Here is a 24,329-nt window from a genome sequence, read left to right as displayed (position 1 = left end):
AGGGTGTTGTGTGGGTTCTTTAACAGCTTCTCACCTTTGGAGTAGTGTTCCATCCTTATTCATGGGTAACTGTAGCCACCAGCTGTCTGTGCATTACCTCTTCAAATGTGTCAAAGCTACACATAGTACTTGTATTTATTTCTTACAAGATAGCTTGTGTTTCGATACTCTGCAAGATTTTGCCCTCCATTTATTCAAATATATTTCATACTTTAAGTAATTATTCTATTGTAATTGTGAAGCAGATTTGAGGATGATATTAGGACATTGGATAGGCCAAATCTATACTATACTGTTAACAGCTTGACCCCTCCTCAAGTTCAGAGCATCCTGGGCAAGAGCTACCAAAGCTGGGGCTGACCAAGACACTGTTCAAACATGAACTGGTTTGGTGTAGTGGTGAAGTGTGCGGACTCTTATCTGGGAGAACCGGGTTTGATTCCCCACTCCTCCACTTGCACCTGCTGGCATGGCCTGGGGTCAGCCATAGCTCTGGCAGAAGTTGTCCTTGAAAGGGCAGCTGCTGTGAGAGCCCTCTCCAGCCCCACCCACCTCACAGGGTGTCTGTTGTGGGGGAGGAAGGTAAAGGAGATTATGAGCCGCTCTGAGACTCTTCGGAGTGGAGGGCGGGATATAAATCCAATATCTTCATCTACCTCACAGGGTGTCTGTTGTGGGGGAGGAAGGTAAAGGAGATTGTGAGCCGCTCTTAGACTCTTTGGAGTGGAGGGCAGAATATAAATCCAATATCTTCATCTACCTCGCAGGGTGCCTGTCGTGGGGGAGGAAGGTAAAGGAGATTGTGAGCTGCTCTGAGACTCTCCGGAGTGGAGGGTGGGATATAAATCCAATATCTTCATCTACCTCACAGGGTGTCTGTTGTGGGGGAGGAAGGGAAAGGAGATTGTGAGTCGCTCTGAGACTCTTCGGAGTGGAGGATGGGATATAAATCCAATATCTTCATCTACCTCACAGGGTGTCTTTTGGGGGGGGGGGGGAAGGTAAAGGAGATTGTGAGCCGCTCTGAGACTCTTCGAGTGGAGGGTGGGATATAAATCCAATATTTTCATCTTCCTCACAGGGTGTCTTTTGGGGGAGATTGTGAGCCGCTCTGAGACTCTTCAGAGTGGAGGGTGGGATATAAATCCAATATCTTCATCTACCTCACAGGGTGTCTGTTGTGGGGGAGGAAGGGAAAGGAGATTGTGAGCCGCTCTGAGACTCTTCGGAGTGAAGGGCGGGATATAAATCCAATATCTTCTTCTTCTTCTGAATGGCAATCACATAACTCCACAGGAAAGTGAGAGAAATAAACTTTGACTAAATCAGGAAGTGGTCAGGCAGATGTCTTCCCCCACCCTGAAGGCATGATAATTTAAGCAAATGGTTTACTCAGGACTTATGCAAAAAGTCCCTGGAAGACTTCATTAGCACCTCTAGCACGCAATTACTCTCAAAACCTCTTCCACATACACAAAATCATTTTTGTCTGCTGCTTAACCTTTTTATCTCCATATCACCTGTCTGATCAAGCCTTCTTGGGTCATCAATATGGTCATTAGCACCCATCAAGCCATAGTCCAAACTTTTGTTTCACCCTGAGAAAGCAATCATCATGATTGTTCTCTAAAAGTTCCTCACTGGAAGGGACACACACACCTTCCCACCACCTCAGGGCACAATTTTTCTATTCATATAACGCCCCCCCCCCCCAAGCCTGCTTTGTGTGTGTTGTGTATTCCAAAGCCTGCTTTGTGTCTGTGGTATATTCTTAGTACCAGCCACACCCCAAGCTCTCTTTTCTTCTCCTTCACAGAATGAAATGCTGGCTGTTTCTCTCTAGCTCTGCTGCTTCTGTGAACTTCTCCAAGTCTAGTAATATAAGCCTGTTTCTAAAATGCTGTTTCCTCACTCCTCCCTGCCTTTCCCAGTTAGTTCTTGAATGCTGTGTGTTTTGCTGAATGAACCTGTCTTTTCCCTCATTTTCCTTGTTAATAAAAAGTCTTTAATTTGCACAAATCACCTGTTTATTTTGAGAATTCTCAAAAGGACAATCCCTGTTTTGATCTCAGTTGCTACCTTTCACAAAGTCTCTTTTTACAACTCCCCCCAGACTAATTGGAAACTGCCCCTTTGGGTAACAATACATTCGTATTTTAAACAGATCACACATCCCATGCTGCTTTAGTTATGACAAAGCTATGTTGCCCTCTTGTGGTTCACCCAAAATTATGGACTTCCCAAAGCATGATTGATTATGTATTATGTTAATGCACATGTATTTTTCAGTTTTCCACTCTGGGACAGCACATGAAATAAAATTGTTAATGAAAATATGCAGATTAATCAAGACACACACATTATCTTGTGGATGCCTAATCATGTTTTTTTTTTTTTGCTTGTTCCAAGTTTTAAGGGGCCAGTTCCAAGTTTTAGGGGCTCAAGGTAGACAGAGGCTCCCATCTGTCCACCACCAGCCCCCCCTTACCTTTCTACCCCCACTTGTGTGCCCCTACCTTCTCCCACTTGTAAGACCACCCACTTCCCATGCTCAGTGGCCAGCACCACCTGCACACCCTTTTGCCAACAGAGCTGTTCCACCAGGCCTTTGGTTAAGGTGATGGGTGCCCAATTAAGCTGACCTCCATGGGCTTCCAACTGGCTCTCTCTGTTGTTTGCATGCCTTTACCCAGCGATGCTAGGCATCTGGGAGCATTGATGGCAGAGTACTTCTTCAAGCAAACAGTGTATTCAGACAGGTGGCAGGGGAGATGCATGGGTGGAGCTCAGCAGCCCCCACCAGGAACCATGGGCCCCTGCAGCTGCCCCACCTCAAAGTCTGCTGATGCCAGCCCTACTTATAAGGGGTCAGGCTTCGGAATTTGGGATTCAAGTTTATTGCAATTTGTTCGGTGATTTCCTGCTCCTCAAAACTTTTTTTTAAAAGCCCCAAAAGAAATAAACTTGTGTTCTCTGTATGCTCCTGATTTTTTTTGGCAGTTTTATCTTCATAATCCACCTCCACAGATAGCCCTCTTCCTACCTCATTTCTCAGACTTCAAAACTAATTTGGGTCTTTGTCGTGAGAGTATTTTAAAGGGAAACTCAAGAGAAAATTCCATATGCACATTGGCTGCAATTTCCCTTTTAACTTTTCTTTCATTTTCACTTTCAACTAAGTCTCTTTTAGATCATGGCCAAAGCTGGTAAAGAATGAATGATGCTTTTGTGCATTTGTTGCCGGGAAAAGGTTCTGAATGGTTTTAAATAATGCAGAGCCCACCTCTAGATTTCCTCATTGCAGAGCCACTATAATATTTTGTTGTGCTTTTCCTTCTACTTAGAAGCAGGCAACGTATCACACATGACTTATGGCTAGGGATGACAAAATAGCTATAGGGAAAAAAGAACCTGGATATTAGCAAAACTGAGTCTGTGCTTTCAAAAGCTAAATTTATATAATGAATTCTGTAGCTCTTAAGATATTAATTTATATAAAGAATGCTGCATATGTTAAGCCATCCAGGGGAGGTTTCTTTAAAAATTAAGAAGAGCAGAAGTTTCTTAACTAGGATTCCCACTCTCCAGATGGTGGCTGCCGACCTTCTTTTGGGCTTTAGTAAAAAAAAAACTCCAAGGGAAATACTGTCAAAAGATGGACCTGAACCTGTCAAGGTCTATTTGTACTTTTGGATATGGTCTGGTCTACTCTGGAGCAATTTGGACTGTATCAAATAGGTGCTTTTGCACTCTGTTAGTCTAAAATTATTTGAAGTATTTGATTGCTGCTTTTTCTTGTGGGGCCTAGAGAGCTCCCAAATTTTCAGCAGATGTCCAGATGACAGAGGGTTAAGGAAAACAAGGGTACAGGAGCCCTTGCATGCAATCCCATTTCCACTACATTTGGGAAGAGAGAGAAGCTGGTTCCCCAACTGCATCAAGAAAGAGAGACTGTTATTTAACTTCAATCCCAAATGTTAATTTGTTAAAATCTGTAAGAATCATACATCACTAATCAAAATTCAATACTTAAGCATCGTGCACCATAATTTTAGAAAGGATATCCTCAGATGCTCTCATCAAGACCCAGAGAAATGGGTTGCTGGCAAGAACAGCAAGGGACAAGACTATATTCACACATTAAGTTCCTTTTCCCATCCATAGGAGCCAATGTAACTGTCAATCTACTCTCTGATGAGTGTCTGACATTTAGGTCGTTTTCGCACTCACCTTATTCCGGAGCGACGTCCCTCTTCACCGCGCAGCGTCTGCGCGGATTTCGCACTACTTGCTCCGCAGAACCCGGAAGTCCCGCGGCTTTTGCATCACAAATGTAAACTGGTTTTTGGCGGTTTACATTTGCGACACAAAAGCCGTGGGACTTCCAGGTTCTGCGGAGCAAGTAGTGCGAAATCCACGCAGACACTGTGCGGTGAAGCGGGACGTCGCTCCGGAATAAGGTAAGTACGAAAACGACCAGAGTGATGTACACAACACAGCTCAAGAAGAAGATTGGATTTATACCTTCACTACCCAAAGGAATCTCAGAGTGGCTTACAATCTCCTTTCCCCTCCCCTTCCCACAACAGACACCCTGAGAGATAGGTGAAGCTGAGACAGCTCTTCCAGCCAGAACTTCTTTTGAGCAGAACAGATCTGTGAGAACTTGTGATTGATTCAAGGTCACATCAGCAGGTGCATGTGGAGAAGTGGAGAACCAAACCCGGTTCTCCCAGATAAGAGTCTGTGCACTCAGCCCTTTCTATCTCTCTGGGTCAAGAAGGCCAAGGAAATGCAGGAAGAATAGGGTGATTCAAAGACAGTCCCAAGAAGCTAGGTTCTGATACTATCTATTTAGAATGTGATAATATATAAACATTTCAAAATGCAAAAGTCATGTGAGGCTAAAAGACAGCTGTTATTTGAACCGTAACCCGATGTTATGAGAAGTGTCCTAAAGCCTCCTGGGAAACAGAAAAAAAGTTTTCAAGTATAGAGTCTAATTTATATAGAAATTGAAATAGCGCTGGGTTAGCATAGGCTCAATCCAGCCCTATTTCCACAATACAGAGATATCTTCTTCTGGGGAAAATGGCTGCTTTGGAGGATGGACTCTATGGCATTACAATCCTGCTGAGGTTCTTCCCCTTCACACACCCCTTTACAAAGTGTTTGGAGGGTGAGAGGGAAAACAGGCTGTGCAGAACAAAAGCCTGGGCAGCTTGTGCTTACATACGGGTGGGTGAGTAGGCCAAGTCCACTGACACAGGGAGGAGGGACAGTGGCTCAGTGGTTAGAGCATCTGCTTGGGAAGCAGAAGGTCCCAGGTTCAATCCCTGGCATCTCCCAAAAAGGGTCCAGGCAAATAGGTGTGAAAAACCTCAGCTTGAGACCCTGGAGAGCCGCTGCCAGTCTGAGTAGACAATACTGACTTTGATGGACCAAGTGTCTGGTTCAGTATAAGGCAGCTTCATATGTTCATGTGTTCACACCCCATATCCTGCTCCAAATGTGTATCTTGCACACCAGGGGTGACTGTCACTGTCGGGCCTTGGCTATGGCCAGACCATGTAGCCTGCCAGAAACCTGGCACAATGGCCAGGCTTGCTGCTGCTTCCTTGGCCTCAAAAGCAGCTTCAAATTAAATCCTTGCCACATCTTGTCCCTGCCTTCGCAGTATATTTGATTTCCATACAGCATAAATAATACTTGTAAATGCCAACACATGTTGATGAGACTCTTGTGCAGATATTAAAAACCACGTACATGGTACGCATATTATATCAGCTAGCCCCTCGGGGTGGGACAGCCTTCTGTTTGTCACGGAGGCTAACCCTAAAATGTGTCTCAGTAATATTTAAAATCCAAACTGTCTTTTTTTAAAAAGCTTCAGTACCATGATAGAATAATGCTGCTGCAACAAATATATTTCACTTTAAAATATGCTCAATTCTTTGTTCATCAGGGAAATGCCAATCAAGATGCATATTCCTTTCATGTATGTTGTTGTAGATATTGTTGTTGTGGTGTATATTAAGAATGTAGCACCATTAATTTATGCTGTAATGTAAATTTTAATCTAATCGCTGGTCTAAGAAATGTATTTTAATGGTTATGTTGTATTTATTGTTACATCATGGTGTGACCCACCATGTCCTGCAAGCCGCCCTGAGCCTGCTTCGGTGGGGAGGGCGGGGTATAAATAAAAATTTATTATTATTAGATGTAGAATGCTTAAGAAACATACTGTGAATGTACCGTAGTTTACATTTGTATATTTCAGAAATAAGACATAAGTCTAATCAATGATATTTCTTTCTTCTTGAGATTCAGAGTCTCAGACTCATTTCCGAGAGAGAAATATAGAGGAATCCCTAAAAAACCAGCAGAGGTAGATCATCGAGGAAAAACAAAATGGAAAAGATCAGACCTTCTCTTAAACCATCTCCAGTGAATAGGGGTTTGCCTGGGGCAATGATTTCTATTTGAGGTCACCTTTTTCACATAGTGCAGTCTCAGAAGCTTTATACTTTTTATTTACTAATTTTCACAGTATTTTTGGCCAGCCAAAATCATGGGGCTACTTAAATTATGCAACACGTTTTGTAGCGATTTTCCCAAGGTACTCAGTTCCTTGTAACAAAAAGCATGGAAACGCAGACTTTTAAAGTAGAGCTACTCCTCCTTATCCACCCCACACAACAGTGTATTTCCCAGTATTACCCATTAAGAAGCTATCTATCATGGTTCTTTTTTTTCCCTACAGTTTCTGCATTTTCACTGCATCTATGGCTAAGGAAATGTATATTTAAAAATCAAATAGGCTGACTCAAATCAGATAATTCTCACAAGCCGCCCTGAGCCTGCCTTGGCGGGGAGGGCGGGATATAAATAAAAATTTATTATATTATTATTATTGAATGACCAGACATGCTGGACAAAGCAATCCTATGCGGCACCTGTGCTGTGGCTGTCGTGCCACTCGCCACTCCCCTCGGGAGGAAAGTCGTACAGTGGCTGAACGGGGGGAAGGTGCCACATCAGTGTTGCTGGATGCTGCTGCTGTGGAATCTGTGACATTTCTGCCACAGCGTACCGTCCCAACATTGTTGCTAGGTGGGTGCGGCACGATAAACAAGGCAGGCAGGACCAATGGGAGTCAAGAGTCAAGGCTGTTGAGCTAAGCATCCATTACTGGCCAGGGGTGGAGAGGGTCAGGCCAGAGGAGTCATGATCCTCTACCGCAACACACCCCTCCTTAAATAAATCACCTCCTATCAGAAGCCCTGGCCACCTGTCAGTTGAGAGGAGCACCAACTGGCACCCCAAATTGACACTTCACACACAGAATGCAAAGACCCCCATGGGCTATGATGGAAAATAAGGTGGATGTGGGGGTGCCCTGTACTCTCTGGGGGATGTACCATCCAGCAGGGCACTCATGCTGTTGATGGCATCCTTGCGCCAACCTTCATTTTACCCCACTAAAGGGGGAGCAAAGTGGGTCAGAGGGTACAGGGGGCAGGGCCTTCAGAGAGACTATAACAGGTTCCCCAGCAGCTTGTTGATGCACTCCTGACCCTCATCTATGTACCTCATGATGGCAAGAAGCCCCATGTCTCCCCCCACCCCCACAAAGGCTTCTCATTTCCCTTGGTCCCTGACTTGGGTGCATAGCCACCTTGATTCTCTTTCCCATTATTCAGCTCCATCTCCTCCTGGATAGACACATTTGCCTTGATGAGAGGTCTCAGGGGTGTCATAGGATCTCTGCTTGGAGGGGACATTGTGGAGAGTTTTTGGCCCAGGGTACAAGACCCCAACCTGTTATTGGAGGCTTCTACAAGGCAGTGTTAACCAAATTGCCTCTGAGATTGAATTAGGGAATTAAAATTAATAAGTAAATGGCAAGAGCAGGATCAACAACGTGTGTTTAAGGGAGTTAGACTTCCCCAGAGTCTCAATAAAGTATGAGGAGATTGGTTGCTAAAAATTCAAGGTGTTTTTATTGAGAATTAAAGATCACACAATCACACAGTTACACTAGCATTCACACAATCATTAAAGAACTAAGAATATACAGAGATAAAAATCATAGGGCGTTTTCGCACTCACCTTCAGCCGGCGCAACCCCCCTCTTCACCGCGCAGGATCTGCGCGGATTTCGCACGTAAAGCCACGGAGCAGCCAGAAGAGCCGGAAACTCCCGGCGCTTTTGCGGCGCAAATGTAAACCGCCAAAAAGCAGTTTCCATTTGCGCGGCTTTTGCGCCGGGAGTTTCCGGCTCTTTCGGCTGCTCCGAGGCTTTAAGTGCGAAATCTGCGCAGATCCTGCGCGGTGAAGAGGGGTGTCGCGCCGGCTGAAGGTGAGTGCGAAAACGCTCATATAGAGGCATTTGCATTAGCAGGACTGAAGCGATGATCACGGGTGATACAATTAACTGTCCAAAGGGAAGAGAAAATCTGAGCAGCAACAGCAGGAGGGAAGGTGGTAGCAAGAACCAGCCCAAACTTGATCAGGGTATGGGGGCTATCTCTCCTGGCAATAAAAAAGGGGGGGGTACCACCAGGAGAGACAATGAACACCCACTTACCTGACCTAAAATTGTCAGATTCATAGTGGACACTTGGGCAGTAACTCTGATTAGAGTGGACACTTGATCTTTGCCCTACTGATTGGTCCCCAGGAAGGACCAATGAAGTCCAGGATTTTGTTATGTGAGAATTTGGAGTCCAGATGCTAACTTATCTGTGACACCTCTAGGAAACTGTAGTAGGACAAAAAGGAGGAAACAACTGATGTTGCCTGTTGTCTGCAGAGTCTCGATGGTGATTATTGACTTGCTGGTGAGTTCCTGGCTTCATTGTGTAACTATCTTTCATCTGAACCAAAAGTTTTCCATATGCATAGATGTGATTACAGCTGTGTACGTGATGTGGCTGTTTTACAGTAATGGTGACTGGGAAGCAAGTGTTGTTTTCCATCCTCCCTCTGGGAAATGGCTTTTTCCATGGCTTCATGGCTTTCTTCTCAGTATGATGAAGTCTGGGTTGCAATGGAGGGGATGACTGGGACAGTAGTCTTCCTGCCTGTTACTGTGTGTGCTGAAATGTGCATCCTGAGCCTTGGCATGGCTCTGTGTAAGTTTCTGGGATAAAACTCCCCACTCTTGGCAGTATTTGGTTAACTGCTTGGAGTTGGAATACAGTCCATTGCAGAGGACTACCCATAGTACACAGTCCTTAGTTGGTAGTCACGGGGGAGTTTTGGGAGGCCACATCCTCTGACTTACTGCAAGACCTATAGGGTCATCTCAAGCAGAGTGGGTGCAGGCATGCATCTGGCAGCAGAGGCATCCAGATGCCTGCACCAGCAGCTGGGGGCTTCTCTCTTGTCAGCCTGGGCGAAGAATAACTATCCCACTGGAGACCTGTAGATGATGCCAGCCCCACTAGCTCATGGGGATGGCTCCAGTTCCACATGGCTTCCCCCCCCCCCCAAAAAAAGCAAGGCTGTCTCTCCCAGTACATGCCCCCATTTGGGTGATTCTAAAACTGCCAGGGTGAGCTGCTTGTCAGAATGCAGCGAACACAGTGCAGCCTCTGGTGATAGCTGGGCATGCGTAGGGCTTGGGCAGGACTGTGGTGGCATGTCTGCCACTGGCTTCAGAGCTTTTGTCATCCAAAGGGAGCGGCAAGGGCTCTGACATGGGGCCATGCACCACTGGCCCCTCGGATCCCATTCTGTGGGCCCCTGAAAAGTGGGCAGGACAACAGTGTCTGCAGAGCTGGGGATTTTCACCATTTGAGATTGTAAGGTCAGATGTCAACTAGCAGTATCTTTTGCAAATACAACAGGGCTGTGGAAGGAACTGCACATCTGTGCAAATTGCCAATCTTTCTACAGCGCAGACCCCATGCACCCAGCCTACAAACGGTGGATGCTCCTAGCTCTGCAAGCACTGGGCCCTAAGATGGTCATCAGTGGGCGGAACCTGGCTTGGGATATGTAGCAACGCCATTTACAGTCATGGTTGCTGTGATACAAGTTGGCCATCAGAAAGGCCAACATGCATATTGATTGAGCTGCCCTTTGGTTGTGCTTTTGGCAGCCACTGTTGCCTGGTAGCCATTGCTGTTTGCACATCGTCCTGCATTTGCATACCAAAAATTCCTTGGGATCCCTAGGATCTAGATGGCCCTAGTAGGCTTTAATAGAGGAATGCCCTCTGAAATTGACCATCTCCACTTGCAAGCACTTATTGCTTTTGCCCTTAACACCAACGGCTTCTTCCCAGGGTGGGTCCTGCATGGTTTATCAGCCCAAGCTGGCTCTCTAGAGCTGGGTAGCACATCCAGGTCCAGTGCAGGAAAAACCATCCATGGCTGTCAGATCTCTGCCATGCCATGATGCTTTGCCCACACTACCCTACCCCCAGCTTTCACTTGGTGCATGGGGTGAATTGGCATTTTTTGCCTGTGTGGTGTGTGCCTTTGTCTGGAAAAATGGTGGCCTGACCCTTTGACTCCTCCTCCCACCCGTCTGTTTCCACTGCTGTGACAGCATTACTGTCGGGACAAGGTCTCTGCCTGTGGTGTATCCTCAGGGTTCATGTGGCTCCTGCGTCCCCTAGGGTCCAGAATGGATACCTACACCTTGAATGCACAAACTGAACACACACACTGGTCAAACTTTGTTAAAGGGAACCAGGGACAACAGAGTGGTTGGGTGGGATTGCAGCTCATGTGAGCACTACTCCACTTGGTCCTTTGTTGCTAAGGGAGCCTCCTTGATAGGCATTGAGAGGGGAAGACCAGGAGGCTGGCTCTATTGGTGTGCTTCCAAGACCCAGTTTCTGTTGTGGGTGTCACAGGCTGGGGCCGGGTCAGGCAAAGTCCAGGGGCAGTCCAAGGTCTGTAGCTGGTGAGCAAAGAGGGTCCAAGGCACCAAAACTGAATCACCGTCCAGGTATCGCAGGTCAGAGGTTCAGAAGCCAAAGTCAGGGGGTCCAGAAGTCAAAGCCAAAGTCAGGGGGTCCAGAAGCCAAAGTCAAAAGCCAAAGCGGATGCTAGAACGTCAGGTAAGTGACTAGTTGCTTCCACAAAGCCTCCTCCCAAAGCCCACAGCTATATAGCCCTCTGCTGGCTGTTGCCCATTTGGGCTAATTGCTGGCTCAGAGAGGCAGCCAGGATCCCGCTGAGACTCCAGCATCCTCACTCCTAGAAGGGCCAGAATCCTTTCAAAACTCAGGGCTCAGGGAGCGTCTTGCTCGTGAGCGTGCCGCCCTCCTCCCATCCCTGAGGTCCTGACGAAGGCGGTCACGCACACGAGCCACCCGAGAGGGCGAGGCAGGGAGGCTTGACTCTTCTCCAGCAGGAGGCAGGGGCACTGGTGCAGGTGGCAGGGGCACAGTTTCTTCTGCAGGCTCAGCTTCTTCTGCAGGGTCCCCAGCACCCATGACAGTGGGTATGGCACCTAGTGGAGTTTTTGCTCCACAGTGAGGATGACAGCTCTCCCACAGGAGTTACCCTGTGGTGATCTGGGCACTCTGTCTGGTGCCCCAATGCCATGAGTCAGCCCCTCTGAGTGGCAGTATCCAGATCTTTCCCACCTGAATCAGCGTCATGTCAGGACCTCCATGTATTGAGAGACGCACTCTAACAGCAGCATCAGGGTATTCAGCTCCTGCAAGGGAAAGTGTTTGGCTACCATGTAGTATTACTCTGCCTTCAGGTTAATGGGGCTCACTGCCTGCCACTGGGTTTCATGCAGGGGGCTTGCCAACCAGTTATGTGAAAACAACTGGTGACGTAGCACACAAGCTTCACCACTGCTGCCCCCCAGTAGCTGCCTTGGCAGGCTCCAATTTACCTAACCACACGGCACATGGACTCCATGCACATTGAGGTACTGCTGCTCATCTCCTCAGTTGCTGAGTTCAGGAGAGTGAGATGCTATGCCTAGAGCAGCTTGTTGTCACCATTGTAGGCCTGGAGGCAGTTGTTGGTTGGAGGACAGGGAGCCTTGCTTACCTGTGTGTGTGCATCTGCCCCAGAATCCCAGTGGAGGAGCTGGTGTATCTGTGGGGACCAAAATCTAGGAAAGATCAGTCATGAAGTGTGGACTTTGCTCTCCGTATGGTGTATACCAGTCAATGCTCACCCAGCAGTGCTAAGTGCCCTGTCTGTGTTTTTTCTCAAAACCAAATTGCATGTGCATTCATTTTAAGTCTGCACAACAAGGAACTGTCAGACAGAATTCTCATGTTCCATGCCCCTACCTCTGGAGTTTTGAGGCAACCTCCTGGAGCCATTTGTAGAGTGGGAAAGTCATGATTGGGTACTAAGGAGGGGTGCAGCCAGCACAGGGGAGGGTAATAATTGGATGCTCACTTATATGCTGAGATACATGGGTTCCTGTGGGCATGGCTGCAGCTGTGAGGGGAGGAGTGATTTGGGGGTTATCATGCCACCAATGAGCTATACCCCCATTTTTGCCAACACAGCTTTGTGCCTGTGGTGGGGGCTGTTTTACACTGAAATGCTTTGAGAGTCACTTATCTGGTGCCAGGGTCCCTGGAATACCGACATTTACACCAGTGTAGGAGTTTGCATCATCACTCCAGTGGTTTAACCGAGCAGCACAGTGCTACTCATACTCTGCATCAGTGTAAATGGCCCTTACACCAGCATAACTTTGAGTTACACTGGCAAGAGGTCAGTTAGTTCACTGTACCAACTGTGCCCCCCCTTTGGATTCCACTGTAAATATACCCCCAAAAAGTAGACTGAAGAGAGAATTGAAATTCTTATGAATCCCCTCAAAATGAAGATGAAGGGGCGGGGATAATGTCAGTCTAAACCATTAAAATGGTTTATTTTAACATAAAACAAAAAGAAACGTGTTTTAAGTCTTTGCTCATTCAGGACCAATATTGTTATAGAGATCTGACAGTATTATTAACAAGCTCCCAGCTCCATAGGGGATTTTACTTGTTTGTGTGCTATGCATGTGACATGACATGATTGACATCCTTTCAACAATGACGATGCAGAAGACAATCTGATTCTCAGCATTATCTTGCTTTCGGCTATATTTGTAAAGAAAAATCTAGGGGACCATCAGCTTTTTTGTGATAGCACTTCAACTTCCTCCCCCCCCCCCCATCCCCAATTAAAGTGGGTTGATACCAGTGACAAAGTTGTATATCAACTACATAGAAAGCTGGTTGTTTCACTGGATATAGTTCCTGTACTGATATGTGGTAACATTTTCCTTACTTCTTGGCAGGATGATACAAACAACCAAACTATCCTGGGTTGGAAGACTTGGGTACTTTGTGAACTATATGAGCTTTCTCTATCAATCTGTCATGTGGTAAAGACATTTTTAGGATTCACCACAGAGGTGTGTGGTAAAATGTTCCCTTGCTATAGTTCCCTATTCGCTTGCAAGAGTTGTCTTTCCATAGCGTATGATATAAATAAAAGCAATTTTTATAAGTTGTTGTTATCTTCTATCCAGAAATGAATGAACTATCACCATGGTCCACCATAAATTCATTTCAACTGCTCTTGTTCAAAGGAGTGAAAATTTCTTATATGACATCTCCAACTAGATCTTACAGGACATCTCCGATACAAAACTGCAAAATGTAAGGGCAGATCTCAGCATTAGTATTTTACTCTATTTTTCCCCACCTGAGCTCAATGGAAATTAGAGCCATATGTTTTTTAAAAGTACACACAGAGCGAGAGAGAAAGATTCAAAATGTCTGGCTGTTCTTTGTTTCTAATCAGTGCACCAGCAAAAGCTTTTTAAAAAATAAGACATGGTTATATCAGTTACATCAGGGTCAGAATGAAGTAAAATTCAGTCTTAACAATAATTTTCTATGGAATGAATCAAGTGAAAAATAGATGTTTATTATGTTCAAGAGATTTTCAGATTTCAGCCATTCTCCCAGGAATACTTAGAAAACCAGCTACTGACATGAGGTGAAACAGAATCAACAGAACTATAGAGAATTAAACAAACCTTACTGGAAAAAAGTTACTTCAGGGTATCTTTCCCATATCAATGTAGAGATGAGATTTGGGGCTTAGCTCCAGTTGCACAACTATGTAAACAATCTTTCTGGTGCTCTGATAATATTTTTCTCTCTGATGGGTGGGGAAGCATCTGCTTTAAATTGCAGGAGCAAAGAAACTATATCATTCCAAGCAAGTGGAGCTTTCCTCACACACATGTAAATAAAATGGCTGTGCATATTCCCTGCTCTGTTTTCTCTTACGTCCTTCAATTATTAGACTTGGAAGGAGATATGAATACTATTATAACTGCCTGGACTGGCAGTGAGAAGCTACACATAAGCTCTCGCCCTGGTTTTCTATCTCTTTTGTAAGTTTGTTTGCTAAACAATTTTTGAATTATTATTGTTAAAGTTTCTAATATAGTAGGTGCCGTGCATATTTAGTGTGCAATGATCTGTGCATTTTATCTCATTTAGTCTGAAAAAAAAAACAAAAACCAGAGATTATATGGGCGGAGAGTAGGGTTGCCAATCCCCAGGTGGGGGCAGGGGATCCCCCGGTTTGGAGGCCCTCCTCCCGCTTCAGGGTCGTCAGAAAGCGGGGGGGGGAGGGGAGGGGAATGTCTGCTGGGAACTCTGTTATTCCCTATGGAGATTTATTCCCATAGAAAATAATGGAGAATTGATCTGCGGGTATCTGGGGCTCTGGGGGGGCTGTTTTTTGAGGTAGAGGCACCAAATTTTCAATAAAGCATCTAGTGCCTCTTCCCAAAATATCCCCCAAGTTTCAAAACGATTGGACCAGGGGGTCCAATTCTATGAGCCCCAAAAGAAGGTGCCCCTATTTTTCATTATTTCCTATGGAAGGAAGGCATTGAAAAGGTGTGCCGTCCCTTTAAATGTGATGGCCAGAACTCCCTTTGGAGTTCAATGATGCTTGTCACAGCCTTGATCTTGGCTCCACCCCTAATGTCTCCTGGCTCCACCCCCAAAGTCTCCTGGCTCCACCCTCAAAGTCCCCAGATATTTCTTAAATTGGACTTGGCAACCCTAGCGGAGAGAGCGGGATAGAAATTTAAAGTAATAAATAATAAATAAATGGTTGAGAAGGTTCTAAAATCTTTCCCAAGACAGGGGTAAAAAGTGGAAAGTACATATTATGTTGTACATTTCCTGATGGTAAAGCAAATTGGGGTGAGGGCAACAGAGGGCCAGAGGTCATACTCCTTTCTGTCAGGCACTGATCCCCTGTATTCCCGTTTGCTGAGTATGTTCAGAGCAGCTGACAACCAATCAAGGCCCATGGATGGCTGAGGAAGCCAAATGGGAGGGGGGAGTGAGAAAAAAGGCTGTTACACTGTCAGCTGAGATCACACAGGGAGAGAATCTGTCTCAGGTATAAGTCTCAGTGCCTGCCTTGTATGTAAGAAGATCAGACCAATGGATATATGGTCTTGGTTGACAGAGAGGGAGGCTGATCATCCTTTCTCAGGAGACTCTGGAAGTCTCAGGGTCTGCCTTTTATGATAAAACTCTTCTGCATCCCTCCTTCAAGAGGTGGAGAAGGGACGAGGCTTGCAGTGAATGTAGGATGATTGAGGCTGGCCTGTGAGTGCTACAGGTCTTCTTTTTGTTTCAGTGTAAGAATAAGCTTGGCTCATTTATTATCCCATATGACAACGTCAGTTCTCCTCATTTCTGCTTCCTCTGGCAAAGCAGCCTAATAGAGTAAATGCATTAGGAAGAGACTGAAGTTGTCTTGGGGCCCAGTTTTTGAGGGAAATTGGCTAAAGATTTGTAGTTTATAAGAAGAGCTCACACTTACCGGGCGAGAATCCTGAGTGAGGGAAGGTCAATTATTACTTCAAGGTTATTAGCTTGGCTGTTAATTGTTCTGTTCACCCAAGAATTAATATCTAAAATTCTATAATTTTACTTTTTCTTACTGTTTTTACTACCTAAATCCTAAACAGCAAACCCTTATGATGTTATAACTTAATGTGCTCAGCAACATTAAATAGTTTAAAGAATCATTACAGAATCTCCTTATTCCTCCTACCCCTGAGAGTGAATATAAGTTTTTTTAAAATCCTGCTCTCGGACGTCTTGTATGTAAGGAATGCATTTATAAGGCTACTTGGGTTTAGTCTGTCAGCAGAAGGTTGGGGTAGAGACCACTGTAGGTGAATCATGCAGCACTCTATCTCTTTTAAAATGGCCTTAAAGACTCCAATGTTCATAGGGAGAGGCTGCAAACACTACCAGTAAGCTCATTTTATGGCCCGCAGTCCACAACAGCATGTGATAATGGTTGGGAATGCATGAAAAACCCATCATACTACTGAAGTTTATGCACTGAATTTATTAATTGATATACAAGCTGTCAATAAAGCCAAGTCAATGAGCAGATAAGTTAATGCAATTGCCTCAATTAATTGTATGAAATGTTGCTATAACTACTATCCTACACACACTTTCCTGGAAGTATGTCCCACTGGACATAGTGGGATTTTCTTGTATGTAAACCTTCATAGGTTTATCCTGCTGATCTTAAGGAAAGTTACTTAGGGTGAGATCAGATGTTCAGAAAATCCCGCTACGGGCATGAATGGAGTCTGGAAGCATGTTGGATTTTAGTGGTTGTCCAAACATCAGCATCTGCGAATGGTGGTTAGGTTGTTCGAGTCCTGTGTTGAGACGACTGGGGTGTGGACTAATTTGATACTGCTTTAAATCTGGAACAAAATTCTTCTGACGGTTCCTGAGCGGAATTTCTCTGTTTAAACACTCCATCATTGGCAACTCGTCGGAAGCGCACCACTGCTTCCCGCCCAAAGCCCCCTGCAAGTGATATCACTGTGCCAGTGAATGAGTGCGTGAATGTTGGCTCGATAAATCGTTTACCCGCTCCTATGTCCAGAAACAAAATTCACTTTTGAAACTAGATGTGAACTAGATGTGAACTGATTTAAATTCCTGGGGGTTTTTCTGCATGCGTAGTGCTCGTGTTGGAAAAGTAGTGCCAACGGACTAGCAAAACTGTTAGTGATCCAACCCATTTAAAAGCGACACGCATCCCCGTCCTCGAGAATGAGGTCATGGTGGGTGTGCGAGGTCTCTTGTGGAGAAGGAAGGAGATGCTGGATCTGCTCGATAGTGCAGATAGCGGACATCACTGCGCCTGCGCTAATGCAGATTGACGTCTCATGAAATGAGGTCCAGTAGAGCACTCTGATCGACCAGTGACGGGACCCACATGGGATAGAATGGGAGCCTGGCTGTTGTCTGATTGGAAAATTGGTTGTGCGGATTATAATAGAGGCGCATTGCAGATGGATTTAATGGTGAGTGTGACCGCACCCTTAGAATTACATTCTATGAAAATGCATGGGACTTCCATGTAAATGTGTGGTGCATCAGTGCATGCTAATAGCTGAACTGTGCTTTAATAATTAGTTCTCATTTAAACCCCTACCATGCCTGTCAACCTGGCTTGCTTTTAATATATGGGTTTGATCAATGAACAGTATGTTAAATGTGTTCACAAATAGGACCTCCCCCTTCTCTAGCAATGTACCGTGCCCCTCAGAAAGCTGTCCTTAGGAAGATACTGGGGCATATCGCGAGGTCTGCAAAAAAAAAAAAAAAATCAGCCCATTTCATCCTCCACAATGAAGTAGGAGTGACTTCAGGCAATACCCATCCACAGGGCTTTTTTTTATAGCAGAAACTAATTTGCATATTAGGCCATACCCCCTGATGTAGCCAATCCTCCCAGAGCTTACAGGGCTCTTAGTACAGGGCCTACTGTAAGCTTCAGGAGGATTGGCTACATCAGGGAGGTGCAGCCTAATATGCAAAGGAGTTCCTGCTACAAAAAAGCCCTCCCCATTCACATACTGTAGCCCACTACTAGCTTTCAAGAGCATGTGTTGAGAGGAAATGGGAAACACAGAGGAAAGAGATTTGTAACTGAGTTCATGCTGTTGACAGTTCACTGGATCCAATCAAGTATCTTTTAGATGGCATGTTTTTACCTCTGGAAATTTAGGGAGAATAGTTCTGACCTTGCCAGAAGCACATTGACTTACAAACAATATTCAAGTATCTCAGGAATGCAAATCTGAAGTTTTGTATGATTTCCCTTGGAACAGTGATTTGTGAGTAGTTATCATGCTCATCAATTACTTGATAGTAAATCTTGCCATCTCCAGTCCTTGTTAAGAGTTCGAACTACAGAACGATTCCATAACAAGATCGATAATGTAATGAGTAGTAAGGACCCTGCCCCCTACTCCAGCCAAGACCCTTTTGGTTAGTGGGTCCCCATCTTATTTTAGACTTAGTCGTCTTATACCTCCTTTTACATCCTAAGTGCCAAGGGGACCGGAATCCTGGAGGGTTTCATAGGCTCCTGGGTACAGCCACGAAAGCCCAGGAAACACTGTTCTGGCATTACAAACTGATTAAGAGCGATCTCCCCTAGTTCTGATTTCTCAATAACGATAAGATTTCATTCTCAATAACAAAAGACTTTTCAGCACTGGAATATCCTGACATATTCCAGAGGTGTCTGTCCAGTCCCAGGAAGCTGCTATTACATTAACCTATGCCTAGTTCCTCCTTTTGCATTTTTTTTACTCAATCAAGAAGGGCACTCAAGTCATTAATTTATGCCCCGTCCTCTTTCAGGAGCTATCTTGGCTCACTCAAACGTTTGTTTCAATGCAGATCTGGCTCACTTCAACCTAATTAAAGTATGTTGATCTCATTGCCTCACCCAGGCTCATTTGCGTCCATGAAGAGTTGGCTCACAATAGCCCAATCAAGATATGTTTCTCATTTTCCACCGCCAAAGTTTGACAGCAGTTACCTTCAAACTGTTCAGCAGTTAAAACTTAGTATCTTGGACCAATTATGTTTCTGGGAAAATAGGTTCCCATAGCTAGCTATGAGACTCTTCCCCATAAAAAGACCATCCCAAGTCAGTGAAAAATGTGCCAGGTTTCCCACTAACTGAACACTTCTGCAACTGTGTTGCAGGTTTTTTCTCCTTGCTTAGCCAGCTCCTTGCTCTGCTCCTTGGTCTTCTCCAGACCACAAGCCCAGGATTTTAGGTTCCCTAAAACTTCCCAGTTTCTTTCCACCTGCCTTATATGTGTGCTTTTTTGTTGGTTTGTGCATATGCATGTGTGGGTACTTAGGGAATTTGTTCTCAGGTGCTTAGGCTGGATTCCTTACATTTTTACTTATTTTATTTTGTATACAATAAAGTTTTTTTGTTTCTATTTAAAATCACTCTTTTTTCTTTGCAATTTTATTTTGGGGTCCCACTACTGATATCCACAATGGTATACATAGGCCAAAGTCCTGCGTTATTCCTTTCTGGAACTCCTTTTAAAGCTAATTTCCCCTTCTCTGGGTCCAGTTTGGGTAACAGAGAGACACAGCTACAGTTCATAACTTTGAATTCTGGTGAGCATCTCATTTTAAATACTTGGTGCTCACAGTGCTGCCTACCACTTCATGGTAAATATATTTGCTACTTAAAATAATTTCTAACATTTAAAAAAATATATGTACCCCGTGTCACAATATAAAGGCTTAACAGCTTTTGCAATGATGCCTTTTGCAAAATGAATGCTTGCATTTATTACAGCATGTCCTCCTCTAAATCTCTAGTTCAGAGAGGCCACAATCACTCCACACAACAGCTGGGACCACCTTCTGGATTTGGTTGATGTAGCATTTGCTGACTTCCACCAACAGGTGTTTGTAGCCAAAAAAAATTATCGTTATGGTCACCCGTTCCTCTTTGTTTCAGGGCTTCACCTCCTAAAACCATAAATGCCTGTGTGAATGTCAAAGCAACCCTGTTGGAATAAAAATCCTCAGCAAAAAGACAATGATTATAGGCTCATTAGGCGAACCCAAAGTGAAAATGCTGTGGCCAAATGTTCAGTACTTACTGTGCAATAAATTTTCCTAAATGGAAATGCAGTATTTTAAACAGCTCATCACTTATTCCAGAAGTGGAGGGGAAGAAGCTGCTCCTGCTGCAATTAACACAGAAGAGCTGTCAGCATTGACTATACGGGTTTGGGGCATTTATTTTAATGCTATATTCTAAAGACCTCCATTTTAGATTTGTTTCCAGAGAAGATGCTTCTAACAATGTGACCCTGGAAGTGAAGTAATATCAGTAACTTGGACTGAATATTAGAAATGTTAAAAAATGGGGGAGGGAGAGTCAGATTTATATGAATTTCAGACCAACAAAGGCAAGTGAATTATATGGAGCTTCATCATTTTGGGTGAGAACCTAAATTATATATTTTGACAAATTGCTTTTCTTTGCAGCACAAGGATATACAATATTGCATCTCCAGAAGCAGTATGTAGTACTTAGGTAGCGACTAATATTATTAATTAGGGTTGTGCACAAACACATAAACAGTATTTTGGGGGTTTGGGTAAATCAAGCCTGAAAAATATAGGTATATACTGATATTCCTGAATCCCAATAGCCATATGATATTGGGGTTTGGGGAAAAATCAGTATTGCCAAATATATTTGGTCCCATTATACTCTATGAGAAAGATCCCCATAGAGTATAATGGAACTGATGCCTTCCCTTCCCCTGCTACCCTACCTCTGGTTAGTTTCACTCCCCACTGATCAGCTTGGGAGTGTAATTGACCAGTGGAAGCAGCTGGGTGGCTGGGAAGGGAAGATTCAGCAGAGTTTAAATGGCCATCCTTCACCAGTCCACCCACCTCCCAGGATCAGTTTCCTCAGGCGCCCCAAGGGAAGGCAGATTGAACTGCCTCCACTCCCAGGATTAACTTCCCCAGGTGCCCTGTGTCTGCAGGGCAACTGGGCAAGCCAAGGGAAGGCAATTTAAACTGCCTTCCCTCCAAGCCTTGGCTTCCCCAGGCATCCCACCTGCCTTCCCACAGAGAAGGCAGAAATATTCCGTTCCCACAGAGGTTTCACAGGGAAGTGAAGGGAAGGCTGTTTTGCAGGGTCTGCTGAGCTGTCTGGTTGACGCTAGACAGTCCAGCAAAGCCCCAACAAAGCCTCTCTCTGCAGGATCAGCTGTTTTGTGGGCTCTGCTGGGCTGTCTGGCTCAGCCCAGCAGAGCCCCAGCTGAAACTATGGGGAGACCTCTCCCCAATCTACCTTTGCTTCCTCAGCCAACCTTCCAGAGCCTGCCAGCTGGAGAAGGGATGGCTAAAGACAAACAACAAGTGAAGAGGACCTGCGTTTCCATGTAACTTGCAAGGGAGAAGGTTAATGGCTTATATGATAGAGTTAGGAATGATCCCATGTACGAGGGCTACAAATCTTGAGATTTTCACTCGAACTAGATGGAAGAGAGGAGGAGGAGGCGGTTGGATTTATACCCCGCCCTTTACCATCCAAAGGAGTTTCAGAGCTGCTTACCATCTCCTTTCACATCCCATCCCCACTACCCTGTGAGGTAGGTGGTGCTGAGAGAGCTCTCCAAGAACTGCTCCTAGGCAGAAGAAGAAGACATTGGATTTATATTCCGCCCTCCACTCAGAGCAGCTCACAATCTCCTTTATCTTCCTCCCCCACAACAAACACCCTGCAAGGTGGGTGGGGCTGAGAGGATTCTCACAGCAGCTGTCCTTTCAAGGACAACCTCTGCCAGAACTATGGCTAACCCAAGGCCATTCCAGCAGGTGCAAGTGGAGGAGTGGGGAATCAAACCCAGTTCTCCCAGATAAGAGTTCACGCACTTAACCACTACACCAAACTGGCTGAGAACAGCTCTGAGAGAGTTATGATTGACCCAAGGTCACTCCAGCAATTGAATGTGGAGGAGTGGGGAATCAACCCCACTTCTTCCAGATAAGAGTCCGTGCACTTAACCACTACACCAAACGGCTCCCTCAAACTTAGATATAGAAACGTGTTATACCTTTCAATGGTTTTACAATGGGATTGCAACACTTTATCTATCTGAAATTTGGGGAATCATGTGACAGGTGTAGCCCCTATGAATTTCTTCCCACCTTGGTTAGGGAAATCATATTTAAACTAATGTTTATAAAACTGATTAATGAGCCAGAATATGTGATATAATGAATCTGAACAAAATATTAAATGAACAAAATTAACTGAACCAAACCTGAATATTTCTATGCACAGTCCTTATTAAATATTTATATTTAAATACTAAATACTCATAACCTACAAAATAAATGAGCTTGATATTCTCCTTTTGCTGCTTTTCATGTGGAACGACTTTGACATTGCAACACACCAGTGTACTCAATGACACTGAATTTTCCATGCTTACGTCTTTGGGGAAATGAGTAATGCAGTTGACAGAAAGTAGCTCACTTTTATAAGGTGCTAATGGGAATCTAGACAGGATGTTGCAAAGACGTTGTAATCAATAGTTGTTTTGTAGCAGGTTTATAGTATAGACCCAAAGGATCAAAAATGATTTTGGAAAACCCCTCTGGCTGACCTTTCCTCGAATGAGTCATGCAGCAGAGGCTACCTGGCCTACTGCTCAAGGACAGAAAGGCTTCTGTGGATGAATAACCAGTAAGAGATATTCAGTTCCTCTATAATACCATGAAAGAGAGGATCATGAAAAGACAGGATCATTCAGATCGCATTTTGTTACTCATGTGTACACATGCAGTATATCCTATACATGTACTGATATTTCCATTTGAACTACCTCCTATATGCCTAAACCCATCGAATTAAATGACCATCAAAATACCCTGGACTATATTCTGAATAGATGAATATTCAATAAGGTGAACTATGCTCTCAGAGGATTACTATACTCCAGTGTAGTAGATAGATAGATAGATAGATAGATAGATAGATAGATAGATAGATAGATAGATAGATAGATAGATAGATAGATAATTTTATTTATATCCCGCCCTCCCCGCCGGAGCAGGCTCAGGGCAGCTAACAACATCATTCAAATTCCATTATACAAAAGACAAGGTTACATTAAACATTAAACATAGTACCATACACCATGAACAGGGACCCTCAAACCAGTAACACATTGCACTTACCCATCATGCAGTAGAGACTTGATACTTTGCCCCAGTTACAGAGAGCAGTTACATGATTTTTTGACCCTGCAACCACCAGATGGGTGGGAAGATCACGAGTCTCCTACCCAGACAAAGGTCAGCAGGGACTTTCTCAAATGTGGGGAAACAGAGATGTTCTTACGTCTGTCGCCTTGAGACAAGTTATTTCTGGATAATTGCCATGGTAGATTTCGGTATTTCGGTAAATGTTTTGCATGTCCCTTGTTTATTATTTATTTATTTATTACTTTGCATTTATATCCCGCCCTCTCCGCAAGCGGACTCAGGGCAGCTCTTGTGCGAGTCTTGTGATTGTGATGACAAAATCTGAGACCAAAATCCTATAAAAATAAAGACTGCTGGCTTGCAAGCTGAGCAGTTCTCCCAGGACATGTGTCTTGTGTGGTTGCTTCCTACACTCCAGACTCCTGTTTTGGCTGGTACCAGATACTATTGTTCTCAGATTCTAACTATTTGCTGGTCTTGACATTTACTGCTGTTCCTGTTGCTGATGGCTTGAGAAGCCTGTGCTGAGGACTTTCCCCCTTCTGGCCTTCCTTTGGTCCTTCCTTGTGTCTTGAATTTAGCTGGAAGCCAAGTGTCACTCTTCAACTTGAAGATGTATCTATTCATTTTTACTACCAATACCTGAATGCCAAGATCTGCTTCAACTGCCCATGCTCAGAATGGAATTTACCCATCTCTTTTTTTTAATAAAATGAAGCTAGTTACTTGCCCTCAACATGACACATTTGGCTTTTTATAGGTTGTTAGGGAGCATTTTCATACAGCGTGCACTTTTCTGTAGATATAATAATAATAATAATAATAATAATAATAATAATAATAATAATAATAATAATAACAACAACAACAACAACAATAATAATAATAATGTTTTTATTTATACCCCGCCCTCCCTGCCAAGGCAGGCTCAGGGCGATTTAGAGAATTGTTTTTATTTAATATCTAAAGAACCATGTCTGTATAACCCTGGTAAGCTGTTTAAGATTTCATACACATGCATCTTTTCAATATCCCAGTCTGGCAATATGTTTATCTTGCATTGACTAATATACCTTGAAATATAAAAATGAAAATAAAGGTTTTACAAGGCAAAAAAGAAAAACTTCAAAAAGAAATTTCATCAGCCTCTTAAAATTGAAAAGTGCTGCTCCCCCTATTATCTCCCTCTTTA

The sequence above is a fragment of the Heteronotia binoei genome, chromosome 16, assembly GCF_032191835.1.
Source record: "Heteronotia binoei isolate CCM8104 ecotype False Entrance Well chromosome 16, APGP_CSIRO_Hbin_v1, whole genome shotgun sequence".
NCBI lineage: Eukaryota > Metazoa > Chordata > Lepidosauria > Squamata > Gekkonidae > Heteronotia > Heteronotia binoei.
This window is presented reverse-complemented; position numbering follows the sequence as displayed.